Source organism: Cupressus sempervirens, chromosome 2 (genome assembly GCF_028749045.1).
Source record: "Cupressus sempervirens isolate cs-2001-9-10 chromosome 2, ASM2874904v1, whole genome shotgun sequence".
In the NCBI taxonomy this organism is placed as follows: Eukaryota; Viridiplantae; Streptophyta; class Pinopsida; order Cupressales; family Cupressaceae; genus Cupressus; species Cupressus sempervirens.
In genome coordinates, this window is record NC_143119.1 from 776649786 (window position 1) to 776662227 (window position 12442).

Sequence of the window (12442 nt, forward strand, 5' to 3'; positions counted from 1 at the left end):
GAGTGCAGCTATTGGTATGTCATGTCTTTAGGCCAATAAAAGAGGACTTCTAGCATTAGAGGTGTCAAAAACATGAGCTCTAGGCTGTGCCATATAGACAAGCAATTTATTGATATGTGCTGATGGTAATCTAGGATGAGACCTAATAGTAGGAGGAGTAGAGATGGATCTTGTAGGTGTATTTGTTACTATTGCACTCCTAACTGGTGATAAAGATACTCTCATCTTCCTTCTTCTAGGATTTGAAAATGAAAGCTCTTGGTACTAAAATTTACCTCTAGAAGATGCCCTTGTTTCAGCTTTGGGCATGAATCACTGCAACTTTGGTCTGGAACCAGATGTATTTCAAGCTTAGAGTCACCAAGTACTTGAAGAATGAATCCCTTGAAGGCTTAAACATCGAATCCAGTACTATCTCCTTGGTATTAATCTTGAAATCTTCCTTTTGACACTAGTAGAATTGAATTTTTTTGAATACAGTCCAATCGGGCGTGCCAAAAACTATTGTCATAAAGTTTTGCACCCTTGTCCAAAGTTTTTACCTAAGGGATACCTTGTGAAACATGGAAACAACCTCCAAGCTATGGGACTTGTACTATGAGGTTGAGTCTTTAGACTATCAGGGTGCACCTAACTACTCTTGGAGAGGAAAAGGGAGAAGGAATGCATAGAAGCAAAGCTACCTATTCTAACCTAAGGGGAGTGATGCACCAAAAATAGAGTGTTCAAACCAATCTCTACCCATACATGCACTATTAAACCATCATGACACCAAAGATATACACATCCAGACTTGCTTTAATCTAACAATCACATGTAGATCAGAAAACCCAAATAAATGACACAAGGAAAAAGAGGATTCACTTATATACCATTCATAGGCCAAAAGAGATACAGTCATGCAAAATTGCAGATATCTGCAATACACCAATGAGAAGCAAATAGTTCTTGCACTTCACATCAATGGCTGAAGGAGATAAGCATGTCATATAGTTTAGAGGCAAAGGGGATTTACAGTGAAATTGTAGATCAATATAAGAGAAAATAGAGAAGAGTTGACTAGTCAAGAAAAAATCTACAAAAAATGCCCTTATAGCTTAGGCATAACTGAGATGTTCTCTAACTGAAGTTACTCCATGACCACTACCATTAAGTCTTGATAAAGATTTGGAAAAAATCTGATCTAGGTATAGATTCAGATACAATGGAACCTAATATTTTGTTGAAATAGGGACTTGACAGAAACAACGCCATTAACCATTATGACCAAGTAGGTGGATGAACTGGGGTGGTGGAGTGTTCTCCTTCATTTACCAAGCACAACATTCACTCAAGAGTGGTTGGAATTGATCATGAAGATCAGATTGTGCAAGAAAACTCAATTTCCTTTGTTGCTAGCTCATCAGTCAGCAAAGTCAGCAAGTCAAATGAGTCCTTCAAGCAAAATGGGCCACGTGGGCCAGTGGTCTTTTATTTTTTTCCACCTCGCAAGGTCTTCTTGAGTTTGACCACATCTTCATAACTAACTGTGCCACCTCCCAACTCTGACTATCAGCCCTCACTGCCAATGCCCTAGCCATAACGTATCTCCCCAGGCCTACAAGGACACATGTCCTTTAGGCACTTCCTCATGATGTTTAACTTCCTCACATCTCTAGAATGCGAGAAAGCACTGATCATTGATCTCATGGAGATCAACGATCATGAAAGATCTTATCATACTGCACTTGCCCTGTTAAAGTTTCTGGGCCCATGAACCACTCAGCATCTGACTCAGCCTAACTCGACCCCATCTGGCATCACCCTGCAGCTTCATAATAACCTGACCCCACAAGGATGCACAAGAACAAGGTTCTTTCCCACATTACTTAAAAATCATGCACTTTTATATTGCAAGCAAGCACTAGCCCTTTATCTTGGGAGATCTAATAGTGTTCATAACACATACCCTCTAAACCCCTATAAATATCCTCTATGATCTCATTAGGACATGTGTCATCAGGGCACTTTCTCGTGTTGTCAGAAAGTCTAAAAAATGACAAAATGTGGGAAAGCGGGTGCCAATCAAATTGCCAGCTCACCTCTGCCACCTTGCTTCCCTTCTACGGCCCACACAGAACATTTGTCTCACCTACCATGCATCACAAAGGGGCTTCCCCACATTATGTAAAGGTAGTTCATCTTGAGAATGTGGGAAAGTGCCCACCATGGATCACCAAAGATCTAACGACATTGAAAGTTTTGGGTAAGTAGAAACAAAATAGGAAAGAAGAAATACCATAAAGTTTTAATCATTTTATTTTTTGTATTTTCAGGGAATTTAAATAATATTAAAGATGGGAAGCAGCCATTGGGTGGGCTCAAGTATTTGAATTTCAAATTTTTGGTGGGGGGAAAAATTGGTAACACTTACCTTTGTTGCTTCTTTCTTCTATAGCCTTGGATGATTCTCCTTGTTCAATGCTAATTTAGCCAAGTCCTAAAGTATCATTACTAGCCCTTGGTGATTTCAGCAATTGCTCATAGTACTTGATGGTCTCATTGGGTTTGTTGTAACTTTCTTCTATTTCCTTTTCTCTCTTCAATTCATTCTACAATTGTTCATTCTGCATCTGCAAGGTGGAGATCTCAATGTCTTTCATGTTTAGCTCATGATGAACATTCATCATTTGGCTTAAGATGTCCAACAACATGTTTGAGATCTTTTCAAATTCAATTGTCTTCTCTTCCAACCTATTGATGAGATTTCTCTTGTCATCTTCTATCATGGCCTTGTCCTCAATAGCTCTTTTCTTTTGTTCAGCCACTTCACAAAGCATTATGGCTTGTGATTCTTGTTCAAGCTTGAGTAATTTGATTTCTTCAGCTTGTGCTCTATTTTTCTCCATTAATTTTTCTATTGCTACATCAAATTCCTTGGAATCTCCATTGGAAAACACTTGTGAGGTGTCAATCTTCTTGTAGCATATGTCATTTTCAGCTATGGCTATCTCCTTCCTTCTTTTCAAGAATTTTTTTAGTTCCTCCCTGACCTCCTCTACTTTATGTAGAGCTAGTTGCACATCAATCACCTAATTGTCAATGATCTTCCCAAGTTTGAAGACTTCCATCTTTTAACCTTTTGCTCCAAGTTGTTAGGCTTCTCCTTGTGAGAACTAGTGCTCTGATACCAATTGTTGGAATGTTCAAATGGGAAGAGTACTTCTAAGAGGGGGGGTTAGGTGGGGGGGGGTGTGAATAAGAAGTAACCAATTTTTATCCATTCAAACCCTTATTAACACATAACTAAAAGAAATGTACATGCATGCAAATATATAAGTAAACATGAAATGAAAGCATGCATCAAAATATAACACAAAGATTTGGTAACCTATAAACCCTCCAGGAATAAGAAGGTAAAATTGAGGTGAGGATGACACCCACAAAAATCACTACAACAAGCAACATTCAACCACTTCTGATGGTCTGCCCTCTTGAAGGCTTTATACTGTGTCAATAGTGACCTAGTTAGAGGATTTACAAACACTTACATGAAGTTTCACCTTGTTAAAAGATTTAAAATAGGTTGTTAAACCCACCTAATACATAGGATTTTCAAACCTTAGAGACAATCTAGCAAAGTTGAAATCTGAGCTTGAAGCATTAAGAGTAGATCATGAAGAATTTTAAAAGTACAACACTATTATGAAAGATGAACTAACTCAAAGTAAGGTACAACTTGAAAAACTTTATTCTAGCAAAGAAAAGCTTGATGAATCTATGTCAATAAAAAGACATACCTATGATAATACTAGTCTTGGTTACCTATTTGATATGTCCGCAAAGAAACTTGAAAGTGGATCAAATCTAGAAGAAAAAGATAAATCTGATATTAAGATTGAATAAAATTAATCTTCTGATAAATCTAAAGAAGTTGGACCACAAAAGAAAACTAAGAAATTGGATGAACCTAAGAAAGTAGAATCTTCTAAGGAAACTAGGTATGAATTTAGAGGTAAGTGTTTCTCATGTAATGAAATAGGTCATATGAAAAGAGATTGTATAAATAAGTCATTTAAACATGATATGATTTTTTATTGTCATAATTGTCATGGTATGGGTCATAAAGCAATTGATTGTAAGAAGGCTAAATATGATAATGATAAAAGGAATAGTAGAATGTCTGGAAATAATAACACTGCAGATAGAAGACGATCTAATGAGAGGACATCAAGAGAAAGAAGACCTTTTGATGAAAGAAAGAAAATCGTGTGTTATTAGTGTAATAACTTTGAACACATAGCCCAGAATTTTCAAGCACCTATTGGTCAATAGAATCCCAAAAGTAGAACCTCAGTATGTCAGTTATGCAACAAATTTGGACATACAACAAAGTACTACAGAATGCATAGAAGCTGGAATAAACTTCATAAATGATAGAAAGAATAATGAAAGAAACTTTGGGAACAAAAGAACCAAAGGAAGAAAATTTGGAAATGATAGAAGGAATCATGAAAGCAACTCTGAAACTAAGAAAGACAATAAAGATCGAACACATGTAGTTAGTGAACTTTGAGAAGAACGTGATGAGGCATTTGTAAAAGGATTAAATATTTTGAGGAAAAGTTAGATGATGGAAAGATAGAAAGATAGAAGTCAAGAATTGAGTTTAATTCAACTAAACTAAGCTTGCACTAGAACTTGGAACTCTAGGTAGAGATAGAACTATGAGTAGTGAGGTTGGGAAAAGGCATATCTGGATGAGTCTAGACCATAGCTAAGTTTTCTTGGAATTTGGAGCTTTTAGTAACAAGTTATGAAGGAAATAATACTTATTATTGTAAATAAAGAAGGTTGATTCTATAATAGTAGATGAAATCTATGTTTTTACAGCAAATTTCATGAAGCAAAATTTTGTGAAGCATTGTTATGATGGATGGAAGCAATAGTTATCTTCGGGTAGCATTTGAAGATTAGATAGATGATCTTGAGTAGATATTTAATTTTAGAAAAAAATTAACAATTTTTTTGAGTTGGCCAAGTACACAATTAATGCAAGTTTAAGATTGGATAAAAGGAGTACAAAATGTAATTATTTCCACATTGTGAATCATTTCATAAGATTAGAGCATACATAAGCAATTTGTAAAATCAATTTCAAGCAAACCCTACTTTACAAAAAGGTATTTTTACCATTTCTTATGCAAAATTTGTTGGATAAATTTCTATTTGGTGTAATTATGGATATGTTAGTAGTTCAAAATATTGAGAATGTTGATAGACCCAAAGTGAGGGTTATTCCTATAAAAACCTTAGAGGAAAACCCTAATTTGGGTTTATCTATTACTCTGAACAATGTAGTCTACTCGGAAGATATATGAAGTTACTTGTCTAGAAAATTTGAGACTATTGGAAGTGAATTCATGAACAAGGACATGGAAATTGTTTTCAATCATGATATGATTGTTAAGTCTAGATATGAGAATCTAAAGGATTTAGACTTAGTTACATATTACTTTTACCATGAACTTGGTACCGAAGAGTGGACTTAGATTATATTAAGCAAAATTCACAATGGAAAGATTTGGATGGGAGAAGATGTAGTTGATATTTCTGCCAACCTTATACATGAAGTTACTAGTCCTAGTAAGCAAGGCAATGTACCCATTGGAGAGAAACTAGTTAAGAAGAAGGTGAAACTTAACACCAAAGCAGTTTATAATGGTAAGGCAATGGTGATCAACACCATCAGACAAAATGATGTGAGATTATTGATTAGAATCATTGCATATTCTATTTGTGCAAGTTCCAAAAGTGATGAGTTGTTAGCTGGCTTCATTTATGTAGCTTATAAGATTTGTGTTGAGAAAGAACAAGTGAATTTGAGTTAGATTTTGAGAGTGCAACTCCTTGAGAATTTGGAAAGGATTAAGAGGACTAAGAATGGTGTATTTAGAATTTAGTCTCTGATTAATCACATTTTCTTTCATGTACTTAAGAGATTTCCATTTCTATTAGTTACTAATATTATGAGTAGTGAAAGATGCACTATGGACAAGATAATAGATGTGTGCAGAAGGCATCCTACAAAGAAAATCTAATTATGAGGACATTTTAGAATGAGATGAAATAGAGATTCAAAATTTCCCTTGCACTTGTTGACAGATTTAAGAATGATATGTGTTTTATGGTGGATATAGATCTAACTTATATTGAAGAAGTAGAACTAAGGGAAATATTATGTGAGCCATTAGGTTATGAGCTGAGTGATGATGTAGCTATAGGTTACATTGATTTAATCTTGAAATCTGAAATAGATCAAACTTCATACAGATTTGGAACTTATGAGGAGGTAACTCAGTTAGCCTACCAGACATCACTAGAGAAAGCATCTCATAAGAAAGTTTAGAATATGGTGAAGAAAGTACTAAGTGATGCCGTTATGATAGAAAGTGAGTCATAGGTAGTAAGAAAAATGATCTATATTGAAACATATTGGTGAACAATGTGTGATGTATGTAACACCCCTATCAATTGGTGAAGTATTTGGTGTATCTATTGTAGAAACTTCTACAGAATAGAGCATTCCATATGTTGTTGTATCATGTAGCAACCTAGAGACCTAAGAGGAAGTCTGAGAGGTTAGTAGAAGTTGTGAAGCACAAGGCAAAGAGAGTTAAGCAACAAGCTACTAGACCTAGCCAAAGGAAGAAGGAATTGTTGACAATTGAAGATTCCAACAAAGAAGAAGTAGTAGAAGAAGAAGTCAAACAACCAGAAAAGGTTACTATTTCCAAGTAGCTAGTTGGTAAGAAAAGGCAACCATGGAAACCAAATATAGAGAAAATCAACACAACCATTATCAATGAAGGAAACTTTGTGCATATGAACAAGTTCTATGATTTATATAATGACATTAAGAATGAACAAATAGATATCTCTATTGTGAGATATGTGATTCTTAATAACTTGAAACTTGAGTGTATTAAAAGCATGATGAATCAAATAGTCCATGATAGACTTATAGCTAAGAAGGCACCAGTTCATGAAGAAGACATGGAACTTTAGAAGTCAATACTAAGAACTATATGCAAGATAGATGATGAAGATAAAATAAAGAAATTGATGAAGAAACAAGCACCTTACTTTTGATAAGATGCGGCCATTTTTGTTCATGGGAGGAGAAAGGAATGTTATAAGAAGTGAAACTACAACAACCATCAATCAAATGATGAGTGAGTTAAAGATATAACCTACAAGTGCAGAGAAAAATTTGGAAATATTAGTAAGTGGTGATACTATGCAGATTGATCAAACAAATGTTACTGTTAACACTGATGAAGATCCATTCAATAAGCTTGAATCTTATTCAAAAGATAATTAGGATAAGTTGAGATTGATTAAACAAGAGAAAAGATAGCTAGAAGATGGAAAAAAAAAGTTGAAGAAGCGAAGTTGAAATTGTTTGAGGAGGAGAAGAAGCAAAAAAAAGAAAAGAAAGAAAAAGAAAGAAAAGAAAGAGAGGAAAAAGAAGAAGAAGAGAATAAATCAAAGAAGGAAATAGAGAAGAAGCAAGAGGAAGATGTGGTGAAAGCATCTAGTTCATCCATTCCTATATCTCTTGCTAACCTCATAGGTGATGATGATGATCAAACTAACTTGATCTCATCTTTGACAAAATTGATTGAGAAGAATAGAAAAGCTGAGAGTTTTTAAAGAGCATTAATGGAGGTGAGTGGCAGATTGCACAACACCCTCTTAGCCAAACATACAGTAGTAGACCCCAAACAGAGTGCTCAAGTGGTTGTAGAATCATTTGATGATGAGGTTACAAATTTTTTTAATGTTGCTGAGTCTAAGGCTCAAATTTCACATGATGCTAATCTTTTTAGTAGCATTTCTTAGAATATTCAAAATAATTTAATGAGTCTTGATACTTGTATCAAGGAACTCTAGAAATGTCAACAAGTTGGAAAGGTACTATACATAAATTGTACTTATTCTCATAAGTTGAAAATGGAGTTGGATAACAAGATTCAAGATCTAGAAGCTCTAACCAATCAGATACAACCCTCTTGTAGAATTGACGAGTTTCAATGACAAGTTGCCAGTTTTCACTCATACATCAATAAAATGCAATTTGATAAAGAATAAGTTTTGAGAAGACTATCAATGTTTAGATAGTCAATTACTTTGAAGACATCAACTATTGAGAGACAGTTGGAGGAATGTGTCAAAGCAAAGGTCACTTATTCCAATTTTACATACTTTGACTTTAATGTAGTTGAGATTGCTTCATATGCCTTATGTGCATTGCTCATTTTATCCGAAGCAACAAAGGACAAATGGGAGAAAGGTATGAACAATTTGTAGATAAATTTTGATGATTGCATGAAGATAATATCAGCTTGAGGCAGCAAGATAGAAATTTCTTACAATTTTGGATAATAGACAGAATTTTTTTGATAGTTTCTAGACTTTCCAACCTTTGTCATTGATGTCAAAGGGGGAGAAGTTGTAGAAGAAAATTGTAGTAAGTTATGTATGTAGTAATCAGATCAAAATTGGGAGCATTTTTAATATGAATTAGTTGTAATAGATGATAAGTAATGTAGATTTTAGTAAAGTTTTTGTTACTTGGCCAATTTTTCTTACTTTGTTTCCATCAATGCCAAAGGGGGGGATTGTTGACAATTGGATATATAAAAATATGCAAATTTTTTCATTAAGGGAAACATAAGATGCACATACTTGTAGTAAACCTCAAAAATAAAGGTACATAGCTTTTTAGTATATAGAAAATTGTCTAAGTACAAAGAGTACATTGTTTTGTATGTAAAATGTTTCTGACGTCATATTATGACTAGTGAGGTTAGACGGAGACAATATACATGTTGGTGATGACATGTATAACCTCAAAAATTAGTACAGACAATATGAAAGAATAAAAATTAAGATGTACAGGACATCGAAATGAAAGGTATAGGAATTATTTTGTTTACAAAAAATTACTTGACCAATTAGGGCTGACATCTTAGATATTTACTCTAAGTTTGAAAACTATATTGTGGTCTTAGCTGACCTAGCAAAAATTTGTGAAAAGGCATGTTATTTATGCAAAGGATATCTTGTGAGGTTAAGTGTACATTTTTTATGTGAAAGTGATATGCAGAATTTTTGTGAAATGGTATATGCAAAGTTTTTTAGAACCTAATTTTGTGATCCAAGATCGAGTTGAGGTCAAAGATCATTTATGAAGAAGGTACAACATCTATACTTCTATATTTGAGGAGCTTAAAGTTTAGTTACTTGTTTTGGAAGTGAGCTCTTCTTGTAATTGAAAGTGCATGTTTGGGTAGTGAGCTCTTCTTGCATACATTATACTACAACTCCTAACAGGGTTGAAATCTCCTAATAGGGATTCAAAGTCTACTAATAGGGACTCTATATACTAAATTTGCTTATTGACTCCTAATAGGGTCAATCCTCTAACAAGGAACATATATATCAATATATCTTTGTGGGCATCATTCCCATTGAGGTTTTCCCTTGGCTAGGGTTTCCCTATGTTTACTTTCTTATGCATGGTTTAAAGTAATTAATACTATCCAGTTGGTGATAAAAGTTTGTAGAATACTGATTCACCCCCCCTCTTAGTATTCCCTATTTCTAACATTTTGATGACATCATATTTGGAAGTAATGATGAAGCAAGTGATAAGTTTACTAAAGAGATGAAGAATGAATATGAGATGAGTATGATAGGAGAAATGATGTTTTTCCTATGATTGCAAATTGTGCAAAATAATGATGATATTTTCATTTCACAAGCTAAGTACTTGAAAGATTTGTTGAAAAGGTTTGGACTAGAAAGTGGCAAGCCAATTGGTACACCCATGATAACTAGTTACAAGTTATCTAGCAAGGATGAGACACCTAAATTTGTGTAGAAGAAGTATAGATTCATGATTGGAGGTTTGCAATATCTCACTCACACTAGAACATATACAAAAAATGTAGTTGAGATTGTAGCTAGATTTCAAGCTAATCCTAAGGAATACCATGATGCAGTATTGTTGGTGAACAAAATTTCTTTCTAATTACATAATGATAATTTACTCTATGCCCAAGAATTAGAAAGCACAAAAATGTTCACAACAGTTGAGAAAACTTCATGTTATTTGTTTTCTCTTTGTATTTATAGGTACAACTTCCTTTATGAGATTTGTCAATGAATTAAAAACCAATTTCACACTTTTTCCAGAAAGTGCATAAAGTACTCTCACATATTCCTAGGTAGTGAGGTGATAATTCATTCACACAATAAGGATAAAAAGCTCATAGTCTTTTCATCATAACCATTTATTCAAAAGAAATGAAATACTACAATGATTTCATAATAATCATTCAAGAAATTTGATCAATCTAAATTGTAGAAGAAACAACAATAGATATCTCAAATAATAAATCAAATGTTCGCAAAGTAAAAATGATTTAGTCACTTCAAACACCAAGTTTTAAAGCAAGATCAAAGGTGATATATATATATATATATATATATATATATATATATATATATATATATATATATATATATATATATATATATATATATATATATATATATATATATATATATATATATATATATATATATATATATATATATAAACTTCTTTCTTGCACACAGTCATTCAAAAAGAAAATATATATGCTATTTGTCTATTGTTATTCAAAAGAACCTATTTTATTAGAGTACTTTTTAGCTTTCTAATTCTAACCCTTAATTAGTTCAATGCCCCAAAATTTATAGTCTTTTTACATATTCGAAAGGCCTCCATTAAAGTCTAGCCATTTCAGTCAAACAATTATGGTAAAATAAAAATAGTTTTTAAAAATGGTTGCAAAAGACACAACTGGAAGTAACTATCTCGATTAGACTTCATTGCCTGCCTTTTCCCCCTTGCCCATAGTTTATCTTACTAACTTCTAACTTCTCAAGGTGTTCATAAATTCTTCCATTGAATGAGAATTGGGGTTCTTCAAACTTAGTAGCTTAGATCTACATGAATCTTTTTTCCATTTGAATTCTTTGATTTTCAGACTCTTTCATGGCATGAGGTTCCTATTTAAACATAGCATGGATTCAATATTTGCTAGTGTGGTAAAATCACTAGCAGTAGGCGATTCATTTTCTTTAATCTTTGCAATAGCATCATTGAAGCTTTTTGTTAATGCTTCAGAATCCATGTTGCCATTATCAAACTGTACAATACCTGTAGGATTCACTATGTTCATATCCTTCAAAAGCTCCTCACGCATCCTAAAAATCTTGTTTTCAATGGATTACATTTCTTTAATAGCTTCTTTGTAGATTGATTCTTTGCAGCCCATATTATTCTTCATAATGAACAACATACAAGAATCTACATTTTTCATAGGGTTCTCACCTAGGAATTTGAGCACTCCATACTTTTCAACTTTGGTCACTTGGAACACAATAGCCTGACATTGACTCCATTCGATTTCCCATCCTAGAGTAAGGGTTTGAATTTCACCTAAGAGTGTTTCCCCTTCAACATACACAATGGTAAAATCTAGGATGAATTGTTTCCTTCTTTAACGATGAAATTCACCCAATCTTGCATTGCATCCAAAAGAAACTTCCCCTTTTGCATCTATTTAACTAGTTGTTGGCTATCTACAAAATTAGGATCAAAAGATTAAGGAGTCTAAACAATTGGTAGAGCCCCAAGATTCATCAATGACACTATATAAGCAGCCATGGTCACCACTAAGGCTTTGAGTTCCTTCTTCTCTCTGCAATCTTTCTCTGACTAGGTCAACACATGATCAAAAAAAAAATTGAAGAAGTAATTACCTATATTTCTATTGATGGTCCCAAGTTCAACTGAAGTAACCTTGAAGCCTTCGCTGTCAATTTCTCCAGATTTAGTTTTTTGTTTATACTTGGCCAATTCCACTGTGATTTTCCCAGTTACTAGATCTTTAACTAAATGGGCATCAATTTTTAGCTTTTTAACCTTGGAACCACAAGCTGCATACTTATTTACAATATTTTTCATAGGTGTACATACTGGCTGCAAATTCCTTTTCTTATTGACTAAGTTAGATAACCAGGATGGAAAAAAGGGATTAACAGAGATTTTTTGAGTATCCTGGGTAGGGTTCATGAATTTAGGTTGATCCACTCTAGGAGCTTCAATGAATTGCACATCACCATAAAGAGTGTCTAAGAAACCAAGACCATCGCCTAAATCCTATCCTTGGGTCAACATCTTTTCCTTTTGAACTTCTTGCTACATGAGAGTGTTAGACTTGGTTTTAGATTTGGTTCGAGGAGCTATGTTCTGTATATGAGTTGACATCCTTTTTTACTTACCAAGTGTCAACACACCACCTTCAATGGGAGATGAAACTTGGATGTTAGAGGTTAGTAGTTT